The 11670-nt window shown below is 31.6% G+C and overlaps 1 protein-coding gene across 3 annotated transcripts in view; it reads right to left on the bottom strand.

Annotated features, from left to right (window-relative positions):
• LOC145259758 (uncharacterized) overlaps nt 1-11344 on the bottom strand; it is a 115250-nt gene extending 103906 nt beyond the window's left edge. The window contains exon 1 of one of the 3 annotated variants that reach the window (XM_080117489.1): nt 11078-11344. The gene's annotated coding sequence lies outside the window, so the exon portion shown is untranslated. Of the gene's footprint in view, nt 1-8231; nt 8462-10839 lie in introns of those variants that run through there. The other 2 variants (XM_080117490.1, XM_080117491.1) reach the window with 2 other exon arrangements.
• Between the last annotated feature and the right edge of the window lie 326 nt (nt 11345-11670).

Genomic DNA, 11670 nt, shown 5'->3' on the forward strand with positions numbered 1-11670 from the left:
TGAGTTCAGTAGCAAAGAGAAGTTCACGACGACTGGAAACAATACCAAGATAAACGGAGAGTACCTACAGCACTTGGAAGTCCCAAATGGTCACCCAACTGACCAGGTTCAACGTTGCTTAAGTTCGGTGATTCAGCGGGAACCTGAGTGTTAACATGATTATGCCGTACTTTACACAATATTGGGATTGATAAAGAGCACTTTTTTCTTGACTGTCATGGCAGATTTAGGTTTAGTTAATAACTTTCAGCCGGTTATAGATTTAGGGTTAATTGAAGGGCATTTTTTTTTGTATTGTTATCATTTCATCTAAAAAAAAAAAAAAAAAAAATTTTCATGCGCGTGTTAAATTGTTCAAAAAAATAAATAAATAAAATAAAATAAAAATAGAACCGTGTTAAATTATTCCAAAAAAATAAAAAAAAAATAAAAATAGAACGATGTTAAATTGTTAAAAAAAAAATAAATAAAAATAGAACCGTGTTAAATTGTTAAAAAAAATAATAAATAAATAAAAATAGAACCGTATTAAATTGTTCAAAAAAAATAATTGTTAAAATAAATAAATAAATAAATAAAAATAGAACCGTGTTAAATTATCCCCCCCTCCAAAAATAATAAATAAATATAAATAAAAATAGAACCGTGTTAAATTTTTCAAAAAAAAAAAAATAATAAATAAATATAAATAAAAATAGAACCGTGTTAAATTTTTCAAAAAAAAATAAATAAATAAATAAATAAATAAAAATAGAACCGTGTGCAAGACAAAAGAATTAAATAACGTTGATCAGATTTGGAGATATATCATAGTTGGATTTTACTGAAATTGTTAAATATTAAAAGGTATGTCCATCCGTACTTATTTGAATTTTGTAAGTGGAAACATGAAATAAAAGGTCAAGCGAGGGGATGCGGGTCAGATAGTTGACTTTTGCCGATCATCATCTTTTGAGACAACAGGAGCAAGAAGAAATGATGTCAACAAGATAGGATAGCTGCAAAAAACAAAGACTGGACTGAAAGTTTGAGATCAGACATGATGTGAAACAAATAAACGATATGCTAAGTAAGGGATGAACCCCAAAATCTTCAGCCACAATCTTTCTTCTGTCCACCACTAGCAGAGAAGAAGACAATGTCATCAGCCTCTGATACTGTCGACGCTGTCCCCCACGTGTGAGGAAGTAAAGAAAAATGAGGGGAAAAAATAACCAAAAAAAAAAAAAAGGAAGGAAATAAGTTTATCAGCAGAACAAGGAAGAGGAAGTTATTCACCAAGGTACACAAAAGAAAGCTGAACTGGGATTGTTAGCCAAGGTCTGGCAGGGATGACACAAAGGACCAAGCAAGAGATTGAGTAATATATCTTAAATTTTGTTTTAGGAGCGGCGATGAGTTTTGAATACAATCTTGGGTTTGCGACGGTTGATGACAGTTTAAAATTGGGGACACTTTCAAGTGTGACAAAGTTGAACGCAGGTTATGGCCTGGATAAGCTTCAGAGATCTTTAGTAGTCGAGATGAGTAAATGAATTGATTTACTGACTGACAAATACGGCCTCGACAGAAAACTAAGATGCAGACCTTAGCGTGTAGTGTTGATGGTGTCACACATACATCCAGAGCGCAACTGATATTTGCAGAATGTGTCAGAGTTTGTGTTTTGCTTTATATTTTTTTTATACCTGTGAACCCGTGCACCCTCTTGGTAGTTGCTAATAGGTGTGATGTGGTAACACAATATCATAATGTGAAAAAAAGACGAAGGAGAAGAAAACCATGGCACACAATGTTGGAGCAGGGTAACACATGTCACGAGCCTAAATGATCCTTTTCTTTTTGTAGCTGTGCCGACTTTAATTTCTTAGACAGAATGTACCTCCTCAAACAGAGAGACAGTCGGGTTAGGGGATGACAAGAGACCTCAGAGATTATTTTGAATAAATTGTCTTCAATCTCGGAGGATCGCTGGGGTCGAGTATGCAAAACCAGACGGTACGACATAAACTTGTTCATTTGCATTTTGTAACTAGCAAACAGTTACTTTGTCGTAACTTCGAAAAATATTAGACGTTCCCTTGGAGGGGAGGTAATGGAATAGGATACAATTAAATGAAATTGAAGTAAGTCAAGTATTATGGTTTATTTGTGCTCTTAGACAAAAGGAAAACATTACAAATGAACCACAAAATGTGCAAACAGTGTTGTAAACAATGTTCATTTGCATTTGAGGTTATTTTCTAGAACAGTAAATGCACATGTGCAGTTGGTAGGTTGAGAGAGGACAACCTAGTTTATATGTAAGAAGTGGACAACATTAGAGAGTTTTGTGGCATATCAACCCTTTTGGGGTTATGCCACATCCAGTTATTTCGGAAAAAGTCTTTAAGCTTCTTATATCTTCAAGTATTTATTCGTAGCGTTTGGTTTGGTTGTTTTCTAGAGAAAAATTGTTTACTTTTATTTATTTATTTGCGGACTATTATCCTTATCTTTGTAGTTGTTGTTTCACGACATTTCAGCCAACTATTCTTCTGGCCTTTGGCTGGTTGTTAACCGCGATGAGATAGGAATGCTAACTCTTCAACTGTATCTTCAGTAATTACTGCCTTCCATAGTTGTTGTTGTCTCACCACGTTTTTGGCCAACTAATCCTTTGGGTAGGATTGAAACCGATATCTTCAGACAATGTTCACCTGGAACTGTAGAGATTCAACATCTTTATCCACTGTGCTACGGGCCCCAAAGATGAGGATAATAGTCCGCAAATAAAATAAAAATATACAAAATACTCATCTCAAAAGAATTCCAATAATTAAATAAAATAAGGAAAATTGTTTATGTTTTTAACGTTTCAAAATGTGATCAAGTTTTGAAAAGGAAAAAAATATCAATGTCTGGTGCATTTTAGGTTAGAAAGGCAGTATCTTCAGACAGCCTGATCTGCCTCATCCATCATACTCCCCAGATCTCTCACCTACTGACTGCCACTTTTTCAAGCATCTTGAAAACTTTCTGCGTGAGAAATGCTTCAAAACCCTAAACAATATCAAAAACGCCTTCAGCAACTTCATCACCACCAGAAGGCAAGATTTTTACGTTACTAGCATAAATACACTTGTTTTGTGTCGACAAAAATGTGTTGATTCTGGTGATGCTGATTTCAATCAATAGATTTTTGTTTGAGCCGAGATATGTTCATCTGAATTTAAAAGTTAAAAGCTGCAAGAACTTTCTTGTCAACCTGATATGTATGTTATAGGTTTAAAAGCCAAATTACAACACTAAGATTTTGTAAAATGAACAAATATTTTTTATCTAACATTTTAACTTTTACACTTGTCTTCCTTATGGAATAATAAACTGCTGTAAATTCTAATTTACAGCAGTATAAATTGAATTTCTTACATCAAAGCTCTATTTTGAATATTGAGCTTTTTCATCTGGTTACGATTGTCCTATAAACGTTAGTATTAATAATTATAATCGCTTAAAGTTTACAGAATCATTGAATTTGCAAACATAAAAAAAAAATTTTTTTAATTATATAATTAAAAAAAAAATTTTTTTAATTATATAATTAAAAAAAATTTTTTTTTTAATTATATAATTAAAAAAAATTTTTTTTTTAATTATATAATTAAAAAAAAAATTTTTTTTTATTTATATATAAGAGAAAAGAGAAGAAATTAAAATTTACAATTAAATCTATTGTTCGACTGAATACTCCAAAAACAAATTTTCAAAAACCTTATTCGGCAGAGTTTCAAAGAATGCTATTCTTGCTATTCTTCTCATCAGAGGACAGAAAGAAAATTAGCAAATTATATTTGTAGCAGAGCTAGAATTTGCTGGTAAAGGCAATAAAATGAAAACGCAATTTATGATAAGTTATAAATTGAAAAAAAAAAAAAAATGTGAGTTAAAAACATGTGCAAAAAACATGGAGGAAATACGGAAAAGAACAAAAACAAACCGGGAATAACATTTCAGCATGCATAAAGACTCCTTAACTTAAATAAACTGCTTAAAGGAAGTTTTTTTTTTGTATGTATATTTTGGTAATGTATACTTTTGTTTTACAGGCTTTTAAACCTTGAAGATGGCGAAAATATCTCTAAAGACAAGAAAGGTGCTGAGAAGAATGGTAGTTTGCATAATTTATATGAACCAGATAAATTAGAAACGGATAAGCATTGGTGTTCCTTCTATTTTCTTTATTTTTTGTTACAGGTTTTAATTGGAAGAATCTAATCTGTTATTAGAGTTTGCCAATTTTTATCATAATAAAAAAGTTATTCATTTTTTTCCTCTTAATATTCTGTTGAAAATGTTAGTGCTTCTGCATTATATATATATAATATATTATATATATAAGTGAATATTAAGAAAATTGATTTCAAGAAAAACATTTTTACAGAATTGTCGTATTGAAATTAGTAAAAATTCTAAAAAAATGATTAAGTAAAAAAACAATTACAAAAAACAAAAAAAATATTGAAAAATGCAATTTTATCATTTTTTTTTTGGAGCCAATTCCATATGACAAACTGACTTATCTCCCTTGTTTTCAGTTAAATAAACTTAAGGTAAATCCGAAAAGAGAAAGAAATTTCTTTAAAAAAATAGTCAGAATTCAAAAGCCAGTGGAATGTGCAAGTGAGTTGTAGAAGAAAACAAAGTAGTAATGCAAGTGGAGAAGTAATTTCAGAACATGACGTAATCCGGTTGGAAAAGAAGTTCAATACAGCTTAAGTGAATATAAAATTGCTTTCGCAATTGGTGAAATGACTTCCAAAATAGTAAAGTTGATCTTCAGTTAAATAGAAAAAAAAACGCTTGGTTTTGCATAAAAAAGTTTTTTCTATTTGACTGAAGATCCACTTGAAACTGAAACCTAAAGACAGTGAATCAAGTACAATAACCATAAGGCCATCTTGACCCAATCTTTACAAAATATTTTCAAACCTACTTATATGCTGTGAACGATTCATGCATGCAGTCATGAGATAGTTAGCAAACAGATAAAAATCTGATGACTCCCACATACCATTTTTCAATTTTTACCCCTTAGCAGCCAGTTTTTCTGGATGAAAACCGATTAAAGTTTTCAACATGTCTATCCTATATACCAAATTCCAAGTCTGTAAATAACAAGTTGGTTGAGTATATAGGTTGAGAAATGTTCTCATACACACACACCCACATTCTCACTCTTATAGATAACATGCTGAAAGAAATAAACGGTAAGATGAACAACATCTTGGAATTTGGAATATAAACTTTTTGTTATATATATATATATATATATATACACTAGACGATGTACCCGACATTGCCTGGAAATAATCAAAGTTAAATTCCTTAAAAAAAAACATGAAAAAAAAAAGAAAAAGGAAATTGAAACATGGTCATTCGAGTATTACGTTTTTTTCTAAATGGTTCACTTCTTGTAAGTAAAAAAAAAAAAAATCACTCGAGATGAAATTGAAACCAAAAGACAGTGAATCAAGTACGATAACCATTAGGCCAGCTTGACACTATCTTTACAAAATGTTTTCAAACCTACTTATTCTTAACATGATGTAAACGATTCATGCATGCGCAGTCACAAGATAGTTAACGAACAGATAAAAATCTAATGAGACCCGGGTAGCAATTTTTCAAATTTTACCCCTTAGCAGCCAGTTATTTTCTGGATGAAAACCTATTAGAAAGTTTTCAATAGGTCGACCAAATTTCAAGTCTGTAGATCAAAAGCTTGTGGAGTATATAGGTTGAGAAGTGTCCTCATACACACATTGCCGCTTTTATAGATATATAGATGGATAAGATAAAATAAGAATAGAAATGTTAATATGGTCTGGGAACAAGAGTTCAACAGTTATCCTCAGCAATTCTCAAGCAAACACTGGGTATCTCTCGAGATTAGGGTTAAGAATTTAATTTTATAAAAATTTTCTTAACACCCTACCCATCAAATCCATGTCGATTAGATTATTGAGCCTTACTCCAAAATTCTAATTTATAAAATGTAAAAAAAAAAACAAAAAACAAAAAACGAGAATTCCAAGGGTAATAATGGTGTGATAGGCCGGCTGAAAAACGACAAAGCTTGTCATCCAATCCCTAGCAACACCGGGTTGCCTTGCTAGCATTTCATTAAGTAAGAATACTTTATTGTTGTCCTAATCAATATGTTAGTGTATATTTAGCAACGATCACACGCAAGTCAGGTGTCACAACTACACGAGGTCGATAAGGGGAGGAGTGGGAGGGCAGATCAATTGTAGTATAGTTGCCGTTTGAATACCTCGCATATTTCGCTCATTAGAACTCAATTCTATAGAAACTATGATATTTTTATAGTCCTTATTTAGTTGCCTCTCCACGACGACAAAGACAGATGCAAGGTCGGTTGTTTCATGCGAGGGGGGGGGATTACAGTTCCACCAAAAGGGAGGTTATGGGCAATCTGGATTAGGATAAAAAGTAAAAAGTGCCTCAGTCTTGAAGAACTTCCACTCCTCCGACCGATACAGAAACAGATACTACATTTTGATCTCAGCACGAAGCTATGATTTTTTTTTGTTGTTGTTTTTACAACTTTTTACGCTTTTTAAAGGATTTAAAAAGGAAAAATGAAAAAGTTAAGAATGGGTTATTTCTTAAATTATTAATTTAACTAGTTATATCGAACCGGTGTTGCCCGGGAGTATTTTTACTTTATTTTGTTTTTTTTTTTAAATAAAATGTTCAAAGTTAATTAAGGTGAAAATGACTTTTAACGGTCCCATTTTGTTTTGTTGGGGTACTTGCAATGAATAGATATTTCAAAGGGTTTAACTCAATATGGTGTCAGTTCCAATTACAGATGAAGAATCAGTTCCGGAAATGACCGAAATAATTTACGATTTGAAAATTATTTTCTTTTTTTTCTGAGGAAGTTGCAACTTTTTTTTTTTTTTTAAAAGCTATATTTTTGAACCTACCCTACTGACATTATTAGTTTCGTCTGCCTCTTTTTTTTTCTTAACATTTTCTTTACGGTTTTCAAATCGTAAACTGCTTCGACCATTCCCAGAACTGACAGAATTATCTGTCAATACGCAGAATTGACTGCGTAAGCACTGAAGTTCTCTGGATAACCAATGTTTTTGTATCGTCATCTTGGACTTTATTGGGCACTTCTGCTGTTTAACATTCCCAAGCAAATTTAGAAAGCCTGTGAGAAATTCTATATACAACCGCCATCTTTCTTGTTTAGGTCGGCCACAGTTCTAGTAACCAGTCCATGATTGGTTAATTTTGAATTAGTCAAATAAATTGCTTGGCGCCCTCTTTGTATAATGCTTTTATTTTTCAGTCTAACAGAAACTCGGCATCGGGATAGACTCGTCAACTCAGTGGTTCTCTCTCGAAGGAGCCAAGACAATTCCTTCATGGACACCAAACCGTTGGTGAACGAAGGCCACAACTCTACAAGCAGAGACAAATTATATTGCTGTATTTATCCTAATTGAGGATGACATTCAAGAACTGTTCTGCATGTTTCTTTACCAAATATTGGATCTTATCTCATTTCGAGTTCCAAGGGGCTCACATATGCCATCATTCCCGCCAAGTTTATCATGAAGCATTCATGGATCCTTCCAAAGGAACAACGAACCAACATTCCAACAATAGGAATTCAAACTAAAGGCTCCATGCGTATGGAAGCAAATCGGGCCACCGTTTTGCAAAGGGACAACACCAGAAGAATTTCATTGCTGTATGGCTTTTGTTTGTGAAATTCATTTGCTTCTGCAGGGAGGAAATTGAGATGTTTGAGAAAGAAATTTCTTACAAGCCATTATAACCTGGGGGAGAATGACTTATGCGGACGGAACTTTCCTAAAATGAAAACAATTTGCTTGTGGTTGTTAGACTGCACTGGCGTTACACCCGACTTGGTTTTAGTGTTTTTACTTTTTTTAAAAAAGAAATAAAATAAGTCCATTAACTGAAACAATAAGTCCGAGTTGGCAATTAAAACTTCCAAAATATCAATATTTTCTTACATTTTTTTTTTAACTTTTATATTTTGCCTCACAATCGACATTTTTCATCAAAATCATAAATTTTACAATAAATCTTTAGGGACCGTTAAAAGTCAATTTTACACCGGTGTCATTGGTTATTATATTATAAACTGAATTGTTAGTTCTATGGAAATTAAAATAGCTTACTTGTTTATTAATAAACAGAAATGCATTCTGGTGAATTTAATTTCTTAAATTATTTCCTTCATGCTTATACCGAACCCCCATGACTGGCTCAATTAGGACGACCACACAAAATGAAACTCGGGTTCCTGAAACAGAACACGGCGCTTCTGCATTACTCGGACGGCGTCATTTTTTTTTTTTTTTTGTGTGTTTCCGTTTCACCAAACTGTCGCCAGGTGGTTCTTTTCAACCTGATTAAAAAATAACAATAAGTCGACCAACGTTCATTCATTTGATTCCATTCAAATTGTTTATTAATTTAAAAATTAAAACTATAATATATATATATATATAATTTTGTCGATCCTTCAACAGGTACCACAAAAAGATTAAAACTCTATTTTGTTACAGTGACAATTTTACTTTAATTCAAAAAATATTTGGGGAGAAAAAAATCACATGTTGCTTTAATTCAAAAATTTATCAAAATTATATTTTCTTACGCAGACTTGTTTTTTTTTTTAATTTTTTATTGTTCAGAAGAAAAAAAAAACTTGTTTCTGTTTGTTATTTATTTGCCGTGACTACGAAGAAATTAGAGTTATCGCCCCCTAACAATGGCGCCGTCCGCGTAAAGCAGAAGTGCCCAGAACACGAATAAAATAACACGAAAAAAAGTGTCAGATCTGTTGTGCTTTATTTATTTATTTATTTATTTTATTTTTCTTTTTTTTTTTGTCAATTCACCCCAAACAAGGCACAGGGCCACGGGCTACTATTTGGAACCAGATCTGCAGGGTGGGATAATATTTATGGAATTGGACAGAGAGATGTCGGTTCAGGTTCACATTATATTTGAATTTCTGCATTTCAGTACAGTCAGGGAAGCAGGAGCCCGGGAGGGAATTCCAAAGTGCAGCAGCAGTTCGAGGGAAAACCCTATTTGAGTAGAAGGCTTTACGGCATAGGGCTGTAGGAATGGGACTTTGCTGCATGTTGAGGGTACTGTCGTCGATGGAGTCGGAGTTCGTCAAAGCACACTTGCCATTGAAATACTTGTAAAATAGGCACACGACACGGATACCACGTTTCGGCGATGGGACAGAGGTTGGAGCTTAGTTGATAGTTCCAGACCTAAAAATGGCGATTTGATTATCGCTATATCGAGTCTCCATAATCGCTCAAAAATTGAAAATTAAACAAAATACTGATAGCACATTATATTTGAGTACAATTGGTGACATTTGATGTATTTCTACCGGGATGCTCAGTTTTTTGGGTTTTTTTTTTTTTCTAATTCAACAAATTTAACACTACTTTTTTGTTTGTCGAGCAAATAAATAAAAATAAACGCTTTAAAATAAGTTAAAAACAACTTATCTGACTGAGTGGAGAAAAGAGTCCTAACTTATCTTGCCTTTGGTAACATTCATTTGTTGCATATTTATTTATTTATTATTTTTTTTTACTCTTGTTTTGTTGGTTATTCTAATAAATGCTCCTTTTTTGGAATTGTTTAATTTTATTGTTTACAATTTACAATAACTAAATAAATAAAAAGAAAGTAAACAACAATGTTCAAGTTGTTGATTATATCATTTCGGTGTTGTCTGGTTAATTATTAATTGGATCTAATTAAAATTACCCAATTTGGCAAGAATCAAGCTTTGATGGCAGCTATCTTAAAGCTGAAATGTTCAAGATAACCACATTATTTTGGGGTCTTACTTAGAATCAAAATGTAATTTAAAATAAAATTTTAAAAAATAATACAGAAAAATCTTTATGATGTCCGTACTCGTCACGAAACGAAAATGTCATGTTCTAAAAATCACGTAATGATCAAGTATTTTTCGAAAGAAATTCATTTTTCAAACGATTTAAAGCGATCGATGTAAAATCGTTAATATTACAAGGTTGATATCGCAAATTTGAATTATCGTGGACTTATCTCCCCTTGATTTTTTTTGAAGATGGCGACGCGAGACAGTCCCTTTTTGCTTACTCATAAAATTTTCTTTTTCGAGTTAAAAATAAAACTACTGGATCAATTTACGTGATTTTTGGAATGTGGCATCTTCGTCCCGTGACGAGTACATACATTCTACATTTTATTTTTATGTAATTAGGCTAAACTCAATCCATATTATATGTGGCCTACGATGCAAACGTGTAACTAAACAAATAAATAAAATGCGACAATGTAAATAAATCAATAATTATTTTTCGTTTTCTGTTTCATCAACCCAAGTCTCATTTTGTGTGGTCGCTTTTTGGATGTTGTCGTAGTTTTGGATTTTATCCAACAGCCATGGGGGCAGATCTATACTAGCACCAACAAAATAAAATTTTGAAAAAAAAAAAATCGACATATGTCGTATTTTATTGACATAAAAGCAAGTTTATTGTATTTTTTTGTTTTTATTTTTGTAAAAAAAAAAAAACAAATAAAATAAACATAGCTTTTGTTTTTAAGTTTTTTTTTTACACCTGTTTTCAAAAAAACAAAAACAATGTTGCTAATACACAGCAAATCCAAAATTAAAACCAAACAAAACAATTTAATCTGAAACAATAAAATAATTTAAAATAAATGAAAAGTTAAAGAAAAGATATTTTTAATATTTACGTGATAAATTCAAAACAGTGAATTAAAATATTGGCCATAAAATGGGTGATCAATTTGTATAAAACTTTACATTAGAAATTGATCCCCCATTTGCTGACCATTTTGTGTTGACAACAGCGTCGTCCTCTCGTGTTTTCAGTTTGGTTACAAAACAGAAACGGATTTAAAATGGCTTTTTCTGCGAATTAAACGAAACCCGAGTTAAATTTTACTTTCGTTTAACTTCACGTTTACTTACCTTGAACTAAAGAAAAATTGATGTTTTTCAGGTGACGAGAAGAAAATCAGTTTTTATTGGTGTTAATTTTCGCCTTCTCTTAAAAATCCGCTGCGCCTTTTTTTTTTTCGCTATGTTTGGATGTGACGTCATCGCAAAAAGGAAAAACAAACAAAATTTTTTTTTTTTTTTTTTTTAGTTTCATTTTGTTTTTCGAGGAAATTTTCCTTTCTTGGAATTTTACATTCTTAAAATAGAAAGTACATTTTTGTAATCTAACGTTTAACTAATCTAATTTGAAAACCACGTGAACTTATTTATTCATAATAATTTTAGTAATAAGTAATATTACTAACACTAAGTATAACAAACAGTATTAGTGAGGCTACTAATATTATTACTAATACTAACTATTACTAAATATTATTAATACTAAATATTACTAATACAAAGTAATTAATACTATATAATACTAAATATTAGTAAGATGATTATTATTATTATTATTACTACTACTACTACTACTAATTATTATTACTAACATTAAATATTAGTAATATTAAATACTAGAACGCTACCCGGCATTGCCCGGTTGTAAAATATGCTTAAATATA

The sequence above is a fragment of the Euprymna scolopes genome, chromosome 35, assembly GCF_053919585.1.
Source record: "Euprymna scolopes isolate OS-2025 chromosome 35, ASM5391958v1, whole genome shotgun sequence".
Taxonomy (NCBI): domain Eukaryota; kingdom Metazoa; phylum Mollusca; class Cephalopoda; order Sepiida; family Sepiolidae; genus Euprymna; species Euprymna scolopes.